Here is an 18,665-nt window from a genome sequence, read left to right as displayed (position 1 = left end):
ATTGATGGGCACATAATTAAAGAAATAAGAGATTTTGAAAAAGAAACAAATACAAATCTTAGAAATGAAAAGCTTAATATAACTGATAAAAATTCAATTTAAAGCCCTCAAAAATAGAATATATTAAGCAGAAAAAACAATATTGGAGCAGGGGGAAAAGTTTGCCAAAACAGAATATTCAAACAGCAATAAAGAATAAAATAAGAAAGAAGAGAACACGCAAGATCTCTGGGACACCATTAAAAGATCAAACATCTGCATAAATTGGCACACTGGAGGGAGAACTTATACACTGAGGGCATGGAAAACCTGTTCAATGAAATAAGAACAGAAAATTCCTCAACTCTTGAGAAAGATTAGGCATCTACATAGAGGATGCATTTAAAACTCCTAATAGACATGAGCAGAAATGAACATTTCCACAACATATTAAGCTGTCAAAAGTGCAGAAGTAAGAGAACATTATAAACTGCAAGAGTGAAATACCAGGTCACATTTAAAAGCAAACACATTAAAAAAAAATAAAACACATCAAATTTCTCGGCAGAATCTCCCAGAGGAGAAAGTCCAGGAGGGCATGGAATGATACATTTCAAGTCCTAAGAGAAAATAATTGTCAACCAAGATTATTCCACAAGGTTATCCCTCAGAATCAAAATAGAGATTAAGACTTTTCAATGTGAGCATAAAGCAAAAGAATTCACAACTACTGAACTGGCATTACGGAGAATAGTTGGACTCCCAAAACCAGAATGGAAAAAAGATTACCCAAATCATGAGAACATGGGAAAGAGTAAATCTAAGTAGAAGAATACACACAAATGAGAAATACGAAAATGTGTTAGCTTTTCATTTCTTGGAACAAAATATCTGAGAACAACAACTTAGAGAAGAATTTTATTTTCACCTTACTGTTTCACTGGTATTAACTCATTGTTCACAAACTTCATCACACTGGCTCTAAGATGAGGTGAACATCAAGGAAAAAGTGTGCGACATAAGAAAGCTCCTCAATTTATGGTAACCAGAAAGCAGAGAGTGAGTGTGAGGAGCCAGGACAAAATTTAGTTAAAGGTCAAACTTCCAGTGACCTACCTCCTCCATGCATGCCCTACCTGCCTTCAGTTGCTACCCAGTAGTCCATCTAAATTATTAATCCATCAAATGGATCAATGTATTTATGAGGTTATAGTCCTCATGATCTGATAATTTCACCTTTGAACATTGCTACATGGTCTAATACATAAACTTTTCAGTGGACATTCTTAGGTCCAAACTATATAGAAAGAATCAAACATTATCAATATAGTAAGCCATCAAACCTTTAAGATGAATAACACAGGTAGGTATGAAGGAGTGTTCTAAACAATCAGAAGAATATCAACAAAATGACAGAAGAAATTACATACATTTCAATAATAATCCTGAATGAAAATGATTTTAATTCTCCAATCAAAAGACACACACTGGATGATTGAATTAAAAGACAAGACTGAACAACATACTGCATGCAAGAAACTTATCTGCAGACATACATGGACTGAATGAAAGGATGTAATATGAAATTACAAGAAAATTGAATCTAAAAGCAAGCAGAAGTAGTTATACATACATCTGACAAAATAGTCATTAACCCCAAATCAGTTAGAAGAGGCACTACATATAGAATATGGGAACAAGTCACCAAGAAGGTGAAAAGACTATAAATATATATATACCAAATGTTGGATAATCAAATTTTATAAAATCAAAAGTACTGGACATAAAGGGAGTGATAGGCCCTGATATAATAATATGGGTGATGAAAATCAACAATGAAACATCATAGTTGAATTATACTCTAGATCAAATAGACTTAAGAGACATCTAGATAGTATTCCATCCAATGGCATCAGAATATACATTCTTCCCATTGGTATATAAAAATTTTTTCCAAAATAGACAATATATTAGGCAACAGACATAGTCTTAAATTCAAAAAATGAAAATAATTTCTTGAGTTTTATCAAATCACAATGGAACTAAACTAGAACTCAACAAAAGAAAATATAGAAATAATACACACAAGTGGGGATTGAATAATACACTATTAAATGAATGGTGGGTCATTGAGGAAATTGGGGAAAATTTAAATTTCATAGAATCAAATAAAATGGAAATGTAACTTACCAGAACCATGGGATACAGAAAGGTCAGTACCAAGAGGGAAGTTTACAACAAGGAGTGCCGACATGAAAACATAAAAGAAAAAAAGTAGAGAGATGACAAACTAATGATACATTTCAAAGTCTTAGGAAAACAGGATGCAATAATAAAGATCAAATGGAAAAATAAAATAGGGACTAAAAGAACAATACAAATGATCAATGAAACAAAGATCTGGTTCTTTGAAAAACTATACAAAATTGATAAACATTTAGCTAAATGAATGAGCGCCATTACAATAGATCATTATGGAATGGAATATTTTGAAAATTTACATGACAATAAATTAGAAAATCTTGAAGGAATCAATACATTTCTGGCCATGTATGACCTACTGTATTTGAACCAAGAAGGTATAAAATGCCTACGTAAATCAATAATAAGTAACAACACTGAAGCAGTAACAAAGTGTCTCCCAACAGAAAAGCTCATTGCTGAATGGATTCATTGCTGGATTTTATCAACTTTAGTTTTATTGAGCTTTTGTACTGCTGTGACTTAAAGACCCAATGAGAAGAAGAAAAGCTTATTTGGGGGTCATGGTCTCAGAGGTCCAGTCCATACACAGCTGACTCCATTCCTTGGGACTGGAGTGAGGCAGGACATCATGGTGGAAGAGTGTGGCAGGTGGAAGCAGCTCACATGATGATCAGAAGCAGAGAGAGAGAGAGACTACTCCTACCTGATACAAAATATATACCCCAAAGGCGTGCCCCCAGTGACTCACCCTAACCACCTTCAGTTCCAACTCATTTAATCCCCTCAGGGAATTAACTCAGGTATTGGGTTAAGTCTCTCATAATCCAATTATTTTTCCTTGGGGGACACCACAGATCCAAATCATAACAAGTTTTTAAAATTTTTTTTATTTGTTCTTTTTTAGATACATATGACAGTAAAGTATATTTTGACATATTATACATACATGGTGTAAAACTTACTCTAATTAGGATCCCATTCTTGTGGTTGTACAAGATGTGGAGTTACGCTGGTAGTGTATTCATATATGAACAGAGGAAAGTGATGTCTAATTCATTCTACTGTCTTTTCTATTCCCATCCCCTCTCCCTTCATTCCCCTTTGCACCAATACTCCTCAAACTTCCATTAAGTAGAAATGGAAGAAACCCTTTCCTTTCAATTTCATTATGTAAAGTCTGTGTTATCCTTCTTCCAAAACCTGAGGACACAACAACAAAAACACTATAGACCAATATCCGTAATGAATACAAACACAAAAATCTCCAAAAAATGCTGGTGATTTATTCATCATAGTATAACACATGCTTAGATTTAGTGATAAAATTCTTATGATAATCTCAATAGATTCAGAAAAAGACTTTTATAAAATTCAACATCCCTTTATTACTGAAGTCCTGAATGAATTAGGTATAGAAGGATCATTCCTGAACATTAAAAAGACTGAATATTACAAACCCATAGTAAACATCATACTGAATTTAAAAAACTGAAAATCTTTTCTTAAAATCACAAGCAGGACAAGAGTATCCACTCTCACTGGTCTTATTCAAAATAGTACTAGGAATTTTAGCCAAAGCAATTTGGCAAGAGAAAAAAATATAAGATAAAAAAGCAAAGGAGAAAGTAAAATTATCCCTGTTTGCTGGTGATATCATTGTATATTTAAGTTTTTCTTAACTTAGCCTAAAGACTCCACCAAAGTATTTTTAGAACTGATAAATTCAGAAAAGTAGCAAGATCAATATACAAAAATCAGTCACTTTTCTGTATACCGATAAGGAGCTTGCCAAAGAAAGAAATCAGGAAAACATACCCATTCACAATAGCTGCAAAAAATATCTAAAAGAATAAACCTAACTAAGCAGGTAAAGAAAATTGGTAAGAAAATGGAAATTACATTACACTGAAGAAAGAAATTGAAGAACACACCAGAAAATGGAAAGACTTCTTGTGTTATTGTATTATGATAATTAATATTATTAAAACAGCTAAAAACAATCTACAGATTCAATGCAATCCCCACCAAAATACTGCTTACAGTCTTAGAGAACTATAACAAAAGAATTCTAAAATTCATATGGAAGCATACAAAACTCTGAATATCTAAGGCAGTCCTGAGTGTTCTGGTCAGGTTTTTGGCTGCTGTGACCAAAAGACTTGACAAGAACAATTTTTGGGGGGCTCACGGTTTCAGAGGTCTCAGTCCATAGATGGCTGACTCCAGTGCTCTGTGCCTTGAGGTGAGTCAGACCATCATGGTGGAAGGGTGTGGCAGAGGAAAGAAAGCAGCTCAGGATATGACAATCAGGAAGCAAAGAGACTCTTCTGCTCAACAAGGACATAATACATGCCCCAAAGGCACACCCCTAGTGACTCACCTTCTCCAGCCACATCATACTGAGACAGAAAGATAGAACACTCAAATGCAGTCAGGAAAATTGTCTCAGAGAGGGAAATAAGGAAGAGAGGATTGGGAAATAAAGCTTTTGACCCCAGCTGGTCCTAGCCACAAGTTCCTTAACATCTCCTAGACATGACCAACTGAAAGGGTACTTCCTCTTACACCAACAAACCCTCACCCCTACCTTTGTGCTAATGAAGCTTTAGAGATCACTTTTCACAAGGTTTGCTGAAGAAGGAAAAAATAGAGAATTGTCTCTTTTCTGAATCCTATATTTATATGTCATCTCACCAATCAACTATAGGAACTGATCAAGTCCATAAAAACGCCTAGAAAACAGAAACCCTTTTGGGCAACTCTGTTGGGACGCTACCCCATTTGGGAGGTCTGCTTTCTTTCTTTCTATTACTCTAGTAAATCATTTTACTTTGCTCTCACCCTTGTGTCAGTGGATTTCATTCTTCATATTTGCAACACAAAGAACCCACACATTCACACTGTGTTACACTACCTGCCCACAGTTACCACCCAGTGGTTCCATTCAAGTGGATTAATGCACTGATTAGGTTAAGGCTCTCATACCCCAATCATTTCACCTGTAAATTTTCTTGCATTGTCTCACACATGAGCTTTTGGAGGACACCTCATAGCTCAACCATAATATTAAGTGGAAATAAAAGGTGGAGGCACCACCATACTCAATTTCAAAACATACTATAGAGATACAGTAACAAAAGAGCATAGTATTCACATAAAAACAGATATACAGACAAAAGAAACAGAATAGAGGACCAAGAAAAGTCACACAACAGCCAACTGATTCTCAAAAAAGGTGCCAAAAACTTACATTGAGGAAAGGATAACCTCTTCAACAAAAGGTGCCTGGAAAACTGGACATCCACATGTAGAATATTCAAACTAGATCCCTATTTCTCACCTTGTACAAAAATCAACTAAAATTGATCAAAGACATTAATATAGGAACTGAAATACTGATACTACTACAAGAAAACACAGGGGAAACACTCCAGGATATTGGCACAGGCAGTACTTTCCTGAATGGGAATCCTAAGAGCTCAGGAAATAAAAACAATAAATGACAAATAGAATTGCATTCAGTTGAAAGGCTTCTGCGCAGCAAAGGAAACAATCAACAAAGTGAAGTGACAGGATCAGAATGGGAGAACATTTTTGCCAGCTATTCATCTGATAGAGTGCTCATATCCAGAATATATAAAGGACTCAAACAACAAGTAATCCAATCCAAAGGTGGGCAGTTGATCTGAATGGACACTTCTCAAAAGAGGTAAAAATGTTCAATAAATTGATAAATACTCAACATTTTTATAATCAGGAAATGTGAATCAAAAGTTCATTGGGATATCATCTCACCCAAGCCAGAATGGCTATTATTAAAATAATTAAAAATAACAAATGCTAGATATAATATGGAGGAAAGGAACTCTTACATGCTGCTGGTGGGAACATAAATTAATAAAGCCAGTATGGTAATCAATATGGAGATTCTTCAAAAAACTAAATATAGAACTACCATAAGATAGAACTATACCACTCTGAGTACCTATGTGAAGGAAATGAAGTCATAAAAAATATATACATAGCCAAGTTTGTTGTGGCTATTCTATTATTAGCTATTCACAGTAGTTAAGGAATGGAATCATCCTAGGTACTCATCAACAGATGAATAGATAGAGGAAATATGGTATATATACATAGGGAGCATTAATCAGCCAGAAATAAAAATGAAATCCTGTTATTTGCAGGAAAATGGATGAAACAGGAAATCATCATATTAGTGAAAAAAGGGAGACACAAAAAGACAAGCATTGTATATTTTCTCTCATATATGGAAACAAAAACAAATAACCTGAAAGAAGAAGAGGGACAATGAAGGATGGAAAAGGAAACCAGGAGGCCAGGGTACGGGGGCAGTGAGGGAAGGGCAACAGAGGGTCCAAGGAAGGTGGACATGATCAAGGCACGATATATGCATGTATGTGAAACCCAGTAATTTGTTAAATTAATGTGTTAATTAGAAAAATCAACATTAAATGAAAATATATATTATAGAAGCCTTAAGAAAGAATCTTGAGGATCTTTGTTTTGTGTATGTAATACTCAGAATAAAACTCAGGGCCTCATGTGTGCTACCACTGAGCTACACCCTCAGCCCTCAGGAAATTTTTGATAAGGGTAAGACAAGATTTTCATAAACTTGAAGATCATTCTAAAATCTTGGAATTTAAGGGTCAGAATTTTTTTTCTTTAAAGATAAACATAGTAAATATTTTGGCCTTTACAGGCCACAAGTTCTCTTCTACATAATTCTGATATTATAGTGAAAAAGAGTGACATATATTACATAAATGAATGAGTGTGTCTGTTCCAATAAAATGTTATTTACAAAAGACACTGCAGATGTATGTGGCTCATAGACTATAATTTTATGACCCTTGGTCTAACCCATTATTCAGAATTTTTATAAGTTTAATCATTATTTAATAATTTCACAATTTTAAATTATTTACAAAATTTATTAAATAATAAATTCTTTTATTATTATTTATATATTTTAATTAAAAATCATAAATTTACATAGGGCAATGTGCTTGATTCATTCTGTTATTTTTTCCCGCCCCCCACACCTCCCACCCCTCTTTTCCCACTATACAGTCCTTCCTTCCTCCATTCTTACCACCCTCCTTATCCCTAACCCTAAACCTAACCATAGCCCTAATGCTAACCCCTCCTACCCCCCATTATATGTCCTCATCCGCTTATCAGCGAGATCATTTGTCCTTTAGTTTTTTGAGATTGGCTTATCTCACTTAGCATGATATCCTCCAATTTCATCCATTTGCCTGCAAATGCCATAATTTTATCATTCTTCACGGTGGAGTAATGTTCCATTGTATATATATGCCACAGTTTCTTTATCCATTCATCAACTGAAGGACATCTAGGTTGGTTCCACAATCTGGCTATGGTGAATTGAGCAGCAATGAACATTGATGTGGCTGTATCTCTGTAGTATGCTGATTTTAAGTCCTTTGGGTATAGGCCAAGGAGTGGGATAGCTGGGTCAAATGGTGGTTCCATTCCAAGTTTTCTGAGGAATCTCCATACTGCTTTCCAGAGTGGCTGCACTAATTTGCAACCCCAGCAGCAATGTATGAGTGTGCCTTTTTCCTCACATCCTCACCAACACCTATTGTTGCCTGTATTCTTGAAAATCGCCATTCTAATTGGGGTGAGATGGAATCTTAGGGTAGTTTTGATTTGCATTTCTCTTATTACTAGAGATGTTGAACATTTTTTCATATATCTGTTGATTGCTTGTACATCTTCTTCTGTGAAGTGTCTGTTCATTTCCTTAGCCCATTTGTTGAATGGATTATTTATATTCTTCGTGTAGAGTTTTTTGAGTTCTTTATAGATTCTGGAGATTAGTGCTCTATCTGAAGTATGAGTGGCAAAGATATTCTCCCACTCTGTAGGTTCTCTCTTCATATTACTGATAGTTTCCTTTGCTGAGAGAAAGCTTTTTAGTTTGAATCTATCCCAGTGGTTGATTCTTGCTTTTATTTCTTGTGCTATGGGAGTCCTGTTAAGGAAGTCTGCTCCTAAGCCAACAAGTTGAAGGTTTGGAACTACTTTTTCTTCTATAAGATGCAGGGTCTCTGGTCTGATTCTGAGGTCCTTGATCCATTTTGAGTTGAGTTTTGTGCCAGGGGAGATACAGGGGCTTAATTTCATTCTGTTGTCTGTGGATTTCCAGTTTTCCCAGCACCATTTGTTGAAGAGGCTATCTTTTCTCCATTGCATATTTTTGGCCCCTTTGTCTAGTATGAGAAAATTGTATTAATTTCGGTTTGTGTCCATGTCCTCTATTCTGTACCATTGATCTACCTGTCTATTTTGGTACCAATACCATGCCATTTCTGTTACTATTGCTTTGTAATAGAGTTGAAGATCTGGTATTGCGATACCCTCTGTTTCGCTCTTTCTACTGAGGATTGCTTTAGCTATTCTCGGTTTCTTATTCTTCCAGATGAATTTCATAACTGCTTGCTCTATTTCTGTAAGGTACATCATTGGGATTTTAATTGGAATTGCATTGAATCTGTATAGCACTTTTGGTAGTATGGCCATTTTGACAATATTAATTCTGCCTATCCAAGAACATGGGAGATCTTTCCATCTTCTAAGGTTTTCTTTAATTTCTTTCTTTAGTGTTCTGTAGTTCTCATTGTAGAGATCTTTCACCTCTTTTGTGAGATTGATTCCCAAGTATTTTTTTTCGAGGTTATTGTGAACGGGGTAGATTTCCTAATTTCTCTTTCTGAAGATTCATCACTTACATATAAAAATGCATTAGACTTATGAGCATTGATCTTGTAACCTGCTACTCTACTGAATTCACTTATGAGTTCTAAGAGTTTTCTGATGGAATTTCCAGGTTCCTCTAAATAGATAATCATGTCACCAGTGAACAGGGATAGTTTGAGTTCCTCTTTTCCAATTCAAATCCCTTTAATTTCTTTGGTTTGTCTAATTGCTCTGGCTAGAGATTCATGGACGATGTTGAATAGAAGTGGTGAAAGAGGGCATCCCTGCCTTGTTCCAGTTTTTAGGGGGAATGCTTTCAGTTTTTCACCATTTAGAATGATATTGGCCATGGGCTTAGTGTAGATGGCCTTTACAATGTTAAGGAATGTTCCCACTACCCCAATTTTCTCTAGTGTTTTGAGCATGAATGGATGCTATATTTTATCGAATGCTTTTTCTGCATTTGTTGAAATACTCATGTGATTCTTAACTTTTAGTCTGTTGATATGGTGAATGACATTTATTGATTTCTGGATGTTGAACCCACCTTGAATCCTTGGGATAAAACCCACTTGATCGTGGTACACTATCTTTTTAATATATTTTTGTATGCGATTTGCTAAAATTTTGTTGAGAATTTTTGCATCGATATTCATTAAGGATATTGGTCTGAAATTTTCTTTCCTTGATGTGTCTGTCTGGTTTAGGTATCAGGGTGATATTGGCTTCATAGACTGAGTTTGGGAGGGTTTCCTCTGCTTCTATTTTATGGAATACTTGAGAAGTATTGGAATGAGCTCTTCTTTAAAGGTATTGTAGAACTCGGCTGAGAACCCATCTGGTCCTGGACTTTTCTTTGTTGGTAGGCTTTTGATGACCTCTTCTATTTCATTGCTTGAAACTGATTTATTTAAGTTGTGTATCTGCTCCTGGTTCAGTTTAGGTAATTCATATATCTCTAGAAACTTGTTGATGTCTTCGAGGTTTTCTGTGTTGTTGGAGTATAGATTTTCAAAATAGCTTCTAATTATGTTTTGTATTTCACTCGTGTCTGTTGTGATATTTCCTTGTTCATTCTGAATTTTAGTAATTTGAGTTTTCTCCCTCTTTCTCTTTGTTAGTGTGGCTAAGGGTTTATCAATTTTGTTTATTTCTTCAAACAACCAACTCTTTATTTTGTTAATTTTTCCAATTGTTTCTTTTGTTTCAATTTCGTTGATTTCGGCTCTGATTTTAACTATTTCCTGTCTTCTACTGCTTTTGGTGTTGGTCTGTTCTTCTTTTTCTAGGGCTTTGAGCTGTAGTGTTAAGTCGTTTATTTGTTGATTTCTACTTCTTTTGTTGAATGCGCCCCATGAAATAAATCTTCCTGTTAGTACTGCTTTCATAGTGTCCCAGAGATTTTGTTATGATGTGTCTTTGTTCTCGTTTACTTCTAAGAATTTTTAAATTTCCCTCCTGATGTCTTCTGTTATCCATTCATCGTGTAAGAGTGTATTATTTAATCTCCAGGTATTGGAGAAGTTTCTGTTTTTTATTCTGTCATTTACTTCTAAAATCAATCCATTATGATCTAATAGAGTACAAGGTAATATCTCTATCTTCTTGTATTTGCTAACAGTAGCTTTGTAGCATAAGACATGGTCTATTTTAGAGAAGGATCCATGTGCTGCTGAGAAGAAAGTGTATTTGTTCTTTGTTGGATGGTATATTCTATATAAGTCAGTTAAGTCTAAATTGTTGATTGTGTTATTGAGATATATGGTTTCTGTTTTCAATTTTTGTTTGGATGATCTATCCAGCAGTGAGAGAGGTGAGTTAAAATTGCCTAGTATTATTGTGTTATGGTCTATTTGATTTCTGGAATTCAGAAGGATTTGTTTGATGCACATGGATGAGCCAATGTTCGGGGCATAGATATTTATGATTGTTATGTCTTGCTGATTTATGCTTCCCTTAAGCAGTATGTAATGTCCTTTCTTTATCCCTTCTGAGTAGTTTTGGCTTGAAGTCCACATTATCTGAAATGAGGATGGATACTCCAGCTTTTTTGCTCATTCCGTGTGCATGGTATTTTTTTTTTCCCATCCTTTCACCTTTAGTCTATGGGTATCTCTTTCTATGAGATGAGTCTCTTGCAAGTAGCAAATTGTTGGATTTTTCTTTTTAATCCATTCTGCCAGTCTATGTCTTTTGATTGATGAGTTCAGACCACTAACATTCAGGGTTATTATTGTTATATGATTTGTGTTCCCAGACAGTTGACTCATTTTTGTTTTTTGACATGATTTGGTTTCCCCTTTATTTGGCTATTCCTTTAGGCTAGTTCCTCCCGTTGCTGATTTGCATCTTTGTTTTTCATCTCTTCCTCATGGAATATTTTGCTGAGAATGTTCTGCTGTGCTGGCTTTCTTTTTGTTAATTCTTTTAGCTTTTGTTTATCATGGAAGGATTTTATTTCATTGTCAAATCTGAAAGTAAGTTTTGCTGGGTATAAGATTCTTGGTTGGCATCTGTTTTCTTTCAGGGCTTGGTAAACGTTGTTTCAGGCCCTTCTAGCTTTTAAGGTCTGGATTGAAAAATCTGCTGATATTCTTATTGGCTTCCCCCTGAATGTGATTTGATTCTTTTCTCTTTCAGCCTTTAAAATTCTGTCTTTATTTTGTATGTTAGGTATTTTCATAATAATGTGCCTTGGTGTGGGTCTGTTGTAATTTTGTGTATTTGGAGTCCTATAAGCCTCTTGTACTTGGTTTTCCATTTCATTCTTCAGATTTGGGAAATTATCTGATATTATTTCTTTGAATAGATTGTTCATTCATTTGGTTTGTTTCTCTAAGCCTTTCTCAATCCCAATAATTCTTAAATTTGACCTTTTCATGATATCCCATAATTCTTGTAGATTCTGTTCATGATTTCCTACTATCTTTTCTGTTTGGTCAACTTTGTTTTCAATATTAAATATTTTGTCCTCAATATCTGAGGTTCTGTCTTCCAGGTGTTCTATCCTATTGGTTATGCTTTCTATGGAGTTTTTAACTTTGGTTTATTGTTTCCTTCATTTCAAGGATTTCTGTTTGGTTTTTTTTCAGTATCTCTAACTCTTTATTGAAATGATCTCTTGCTTCCCATATTTACTCCTTAACTGTTGATTGGTGCGATCATTTAATGCCTGCATTTGTTCTTTCATCTCCTCGTTTGCTTCCCTGATTGTTTTAATCATGTATATTCTGAACTCCCTTTCTGACATTTCTTCTGCTGTGCTGTCATTGGGTTTTATTGATATAGTATCTTGGTTTGTTTGGGACATTTTCTTCTCTTGTTTTCTCATATTGGTCAGATGTCAGTGGGACTTTGTGATATTGCAGAATTCTTCTATTGGCTTATAGTGTCCCTGTAGATTTCCAGTGTATCACCTTCCTGCCTTCAGTAGCCTGAAGTCTTGGAGTAACTTGATAATACAGTGCTTCCAAGGAGAGCTGCCCCTAGCCCGCTACTTGTTCCAGGACTTGGAGCTGGCTCTGTGTGGAAAGGCTCTCACTGGGGGGCCCGCTCTGAGAAGCTAGCCTGGAAAGGCACTTCCCACCGGAGGGGGCCGGGCTGCGGGCTGCTTGGCTAAGTCCCTGGCTGCCCTGTCTTGGTCCCTGAAGCAACCTGTGGGCAGGAACTCACTGCCCTGGTTCAGGGACTTGAAACTTGGTTCTGTGCAGAAAGGCTCTCACTGGGGGGCCTGTTCCGAGATGCTGGAGAATCTGGCCTGTGCAAGGAGCCCACTGCCGGAGTGCGCAGGGCTGCCTGGGAAGACTCTAGCTTCCCTGTCCTACTCTAATAAGCCACCTGAATCCGGGCCTGCCGCCCAGGCAGCGCTTCACCGGCTGGGGGAGACTCACCCCATGGCTCTATTTTAGTCTGAGTCTCTCAATGCCTCCCTTTCTTGAATCCTGGGTTCTGGAGCGACTGGAGATGTAGTCACCCTCTAGTCTGCCATCTTGGATCGCCCTGTGGAAAAAAAAAAACCTCCGGCCAGGGGGGCGGGGAGTGGCAGGTCCGCCTGGAGAGGTCTCTGGCTGCCTTGCCCTGGTCCCAGAGGCTGCTTGTGGGCTGGAAGTCTCCACTGGCTTGGGGACTTGTGGCTGGCTCTGTGTGGAAAGGCTCTCACTGGGGGGTCTGCTCCGAGAAGCTAGCCTGGAAAGGCACTTCCCGCCTGAGGGGTCCGGGCTGCGGGCTGCTTGGGGAAGTCCCTGGCTGCCCTGTCCTGGTCCCTAAGCAACCTGCAGGCAGGAACTTGCCGCCCTGGTTCAGGGACTTGAAGCTTGGTTCTGTGCAGAAAGGCTCTCACTGGGGGGCCTGCTCTGAGATGCTGGAGAATCTGGCCCTGTGGGAGGAGCCCACCACCGGAGTGCACAGGGCTGTCTGGGGAAGACTCTAGCTGCCCTGCCATACTCTAATAAGCCACCCGAATCCGGGCCTGCCACCGGGGCAGTGCTTCACCGGGTGGGGGAGATTCACTCCGTGGCTCTATTTTAGTCCGAGTCTCTCAGTGCCTCCCCTTCTTGAATCCTGGGTTCTGGAGCGACTGGAGATGCAGTCACCCTCTAGTCCGCCATCTTGGATCGCCTTAAATAATAAATTTAATGATTATTTTGATATATTGTATTACTGTACATTTAATCATTATTGTTGAGGTAGACAAATGGTATGTGTGACTAATATGCTCTGAAAAAATGAAGACCTGGAACCTTTTAAAAGGTCTGAGGAAACTTAACTGATGTATTTTTCACAGCCCAAAAACATGTATATCTAAAAAGAACAAATAATAAAAAGAGAACATCTTTACTATTTTATTCCATGCTTGGTACCTTGAAGGAGCAGATTGGGGTGACATGATTTGAAAAATTTTCAAAATGTCATTTTTTATCATCCCTCAATTTTACATATCTATTTTTAAAAATATTTAATGGAAAAATTAAAATTATGCATTTATGGTACACAATATAATTTCCTATATGTGTACATTGTAAAAATTGTTCCTCTTTTTGACATCTGTAACTAATAAGATACTGAATGGACTGACTTAATTTAGCTTTCCTTTTATTCATCTCAAATGTTAGTTTCTATATGATAACCTTCAGCAGTTTCCAACAGAAAGAGTGCTTCTGTTCTTGGCATTATATTCTGCTTCATAGTTATCAATCACATTATAAGGAGCATTTTGGCATAAAGTATATGAGCATAGGTTGTGAAGCTAGACTGTCCTACTCATTATTTTTATGACAGTGTGTGTTTTAATTAAACATATGAATTTCACTTTCCTCAACTATCAATAGTGATAATAATAACTCCTATCTCATAGAGTTTTTTTATGAGGTTGACTTGTTAATTCATATAAGTAAAGCATTTAGACCAGCAATTGATATAGTAACTGCTTAATAAATTATCATCACAAGATTTTCCCTATTAGACTCTAAGCTCTTTGAGGGCGAGGACTTTATTTTGTTTGTTGACCATAAAACAATTTTCAAGGAACATGCTAATATTCAGCATATAGTAGCTGATGCTATTACTACTGTTGTCATTACATAGTCTAAGCAATCATAAAGTTTTGTTAAATCAAATTTTTACCATTCCCTGATTACTCTATGGAGAAGTTGTTGGCCTGCAGTAAAGTCCATAGTGTAAAGAGAAACAAAGTAATAGAAGAACGCTGAAAGAGATTATAAAAATTAGCTAAGTGACCTGTGTGCATTTGCCAAGAATAATTCATTCATCTTTGAGGAAGAAGTAGTATTCACATGAGCCATCTCAAAGTCATGATTCAGTATATTTGTTGGCATTGATACTTTTAATTCTCAGTCTAGTTAAATGAGCAGGGCAAAAGCTATATTTACATTAATTTGAATCAAAATATAAGGGAATAGAAATTTATTCAATCGCTTCAGTATCCACCAACCCCTTTTATTTTCCCATTATATTGGAGTCCCTACTCCTGAACCATCTTCCTTACTTTCTCTTGTACTTGGTAAATTTAATTTTGGGTTGGTCTTTCACTTGATGCATTGTGACAATTTCTTCCTGAAATCACCCAAGTTCTTCGATTTTCCTTTTCCTCACTCTCACATTCAGATTAATTCATTTTTTCCTCAAATTGTGTTAAATTTTACTCTTTGTATGTACATTAGTGCCTCAAACTTCACCCAATATGGACATCTTTGTATGTCAAGGCTTAAAGGTTATCCACAACTTTTTATTTACTCACAAGTGTCAGCAACTTTATTTGTCCTTGAAAATTTCTTTATGAGAAAAACATTAGGCTGTTCCTGAAAATTTTAGCAGTATTGCCAATTAGCAGACTCCAGAGCGTCTAAAAAACTGGTTGGTCAAGAATCCCAGGAATTCTATAATAGAACTAACCCTAGTACTGATTTTTTAAATGTCCTTGAGTTTATCATTCACTGATTTTGTAAAAATAAATTTTCCTACTTGAAGACTAAACTTAGAAATGGGCTTTGAATAAACAGTAAGGTTCTGGGGCTCAGTTTATTTTCTTGTCAAGATCTTAATAGCTCTTCTTTTTTGTGTGAGTGCAGTTGACTATTATGATAAAATCCATCTAATTAGCTATCAATATTTGACAGAGTACTTTTTAGTAGTGCCATTCATTCAACTCAACAGAGCAGTCATTTCAATCAAGGAAACCACACCAGCCATTCAAATGAGAGAATACTGCCAGAGCTGTGTTTCATCTTAATGGGCTCAACAAAGGATATAAAACGTCAGGGTTTCTATTAGCCAATATAGCTCATTAATATTGTGACTGTGATTGTCAGTATCCTTTTTCAAAATCATCACTATTTAGAGATCATCCCAAATAGAAAAGACAAAAGGGAAAACAGGCTTTATGTATGTTATTTTCATCTAGCAACATGTTGATTTCTATTTGATCATCACAAACTCATATCCCACACAGTCTCATAAATGTCATTGACCTTTTTCTTTTCCTTTTCAAATGGGCAATTATAGCTCTATAATTTCTGGGAAACTCTGAGCCTGTTACTTTACTTCTCTGAGTCATATTCTCATTCTTTTCAAAGTAGGAGTAATGACATCAGGACTATTAGGTAGCTTTTGTTCCATAACAACCACAGAGCTACAAGAATACCCATGTATTTTGATTTACATTTTGGCAGGTCAGCCAACTTGAAGCTGATGTTGGAAGGACTCAGCTGGGCTTGCCTCCAGGCTGTAGATTAGGTCCTGATTTAGACATTTAGGTCTAAATTAGGCTCTAGATTAGACATGCTTTTCTCTCCTGGCCTTCAAAATCCTATCTTTATTTTGAATATTAGGCATTTTCATTATAATGTGCCTTGATGTGGATCTGTGGTCATTTTGTGCATTCGGTGTTCTGTAAGCCTCTTGTATTTGATTTTCCATTTCATTCTTCAGGTTTGGGAAATTTTCTGATATTATTTCATTGAATAGGTTGTTCATTCCTTTGGTTTGTATCTCTGTGCCTTCCTCAATCCCAATAATCCTTAAATTTGGTCTTTTCATGATGTCCCATAGTTCTTGGAGATTCTGTTCACGATTTCTTACCATCTTCTCTGTTTGGGCGACTTTATTTTCAAGATTAAATATTTTGTCTTCATTGTCTGAGGTTCTGTCTTCCTAGTGGTCTAGTCTTTTGGTGATGTTTTCCATTGAGTTTTTTATTTGGTTTATTGTCTCCTTCATTTCAAGGATTTCCATTTTTTTTTTTTTGAGAATCTCTATCTCTTTGTTGAAATGATCTTTTGCTTCCTGCACTTGCTCTTTCAGCTTATTGGTATTATCATTCATTGCCTGCATTTGCTCTCTTATCTCATCCTTTGCTTCGCAAATCATCTTAATCATGTATAATCTGAAGTCCTTTCCTGACATTTCTTATAACTTACTGTCATTGGATTCTATTAATATAGAATCTAGATTTGTTTGGATCATTTTCTTGTCTTTGGATCATCCCTTGTCTTTTCATGTTGTTCATATATCTTCCCCTCTATCAGTGCAGATCTGGGGTATTGCAGATTTCCCCCTATAGGCTTATGGTCCTATAAGTTTCCAAAACCTTTTCTTTAAGGGGAGATCAATATTAGCAATGCCAAATTCAGACACTATGCAATCCTAGACCAAATAGTCCCTATGAGGACAATAACAATATTGTGATAATAAACAGAATGAGTTCAAATATTATCTTCAGTAAAACAAACAGATTTGCAATAAGGTCTGCAGTTTCTAAAGGAGGACAAAGAGGATGCAGAGGGATGTAGAATGTAGCTATTAATGGGATAAGAAAAGAATATACAGAAGTTCTAGATAATAGAAAGGGTGAGAGTGTAATCAAAAGAAATTGGATATTAGCATGCAAAAAAGGGAGACAGAGACTCTGAGGGAACAGGTAAACAAAAGGAAAAGAGAGCAAGAAAAGTAAAGAAAAACTTAAAATTTTTCAATAAGGAGAAAAAAGAAAATCTACAGTATAACAGTCATATAGTAATGAAACCTCCCAGTCTTCAGTAGCCTGATACATGAGAGGTACCTGACAATGAGCTTCAAGCCTCCAGCAGGCATCTCAGGATGTGATTGCCCCACCTAAAGATCGGAGCTACGGCTTCCAGGATTATCCAAGATGGCCGCTCTGGCTTCCAAATGTGTTGGAAAATGGGGAGCTGCAGCTCAGGGTGTGGACGTGGTCAGCTGGAGGTCCTGGAGGTGGGGTACGGTTGGTCAGGCAGGGGTCCTGGAGGTGGGTGTGTTTGGTGTGGTTGCAGGATCCTGGAGGCTGGGTACAATCCATTGGTCTGGGGCCCCGGTGATAGGGCACAGTCAATTGGTCTGGGGGTCCTGGTGGCAGGGAGCAGTCAGTTGATGTGAGTGCCCCAGATGCAGGGAGTGATCGGTTGGGCTGAGGGATCCTGGAGACAGGGCTCAGTCAGTCTGGCCAGGGGTCCTATGGGGCCTGGCTGTTGTCTCAAAATGGCGGCAGCCACGTGTAATCAAACCTGCAGGTACTGTAACAGTGAACTTCCAGGCAACAGCAGGCAGCTGGTGCTCCACTGGCGGTGGGCAATCAGTTTGCTGACTGTTGTCGGACGATCGGGAGGTGAACCTCGTGCGTTGGGTGATGGATAGGTGTAAGGCAGGTGAAGGATAGGCGAAGGCAGGCAAGTGGCCCTCTTCTTCTGAGGCTAGCTTTCTGGGGCGTGTTCTTCTTATGATGATGGTAAAATCTCAATTGTACAAGCACATTTCAATCCTTTGCTTTCATATTGTTTGCAAATAGCCCATTAATGAAAGCAAGTCAATATCAATGTGGTAAAGAAGTATTCCAATGCTATGGAGTGGGGTAAAATGGTGAATACTTTCTGAATAATAATCTAATCTATCATACCCAACCCCACACAATAATTGGAAAGAGTCTGTGAAAGTAGGTATTTGAGAGCTCTTTGTAAGTTGTGAGGTATACCTTGTGACCAAGACATTCATAAAAGCTCTACATTAAAAAATTCTAACAAGGTTCCTTTTGGTAGTGACCTGCTTATCATTCCATAAGCTTCTACCAAGAAAAGTCATATATGATACTTGTTAGCAGCTGTCAACTTAGAGTATCAAGGTATCTTTGCACAGCTTTATAGTGGGAGGTAAAGAATCAGGAGTATCTATTACAGTCTAGGATATTTAAACTACTTCTT

Source organism: Sciurus vulgaris, assembly GCF_902686455.1.
Source record: "Sciurus vulgaris genome assembly, chromosome: X".
Lineage (NCBI taxonomy): Eukaryota > Metazoa > Chordata > Mammalia > Rodentia > Sciuridae > Sciurus > Sciurus vulgaris.
Note: the sequence above shows the minus strand (reverse complement) of the source record.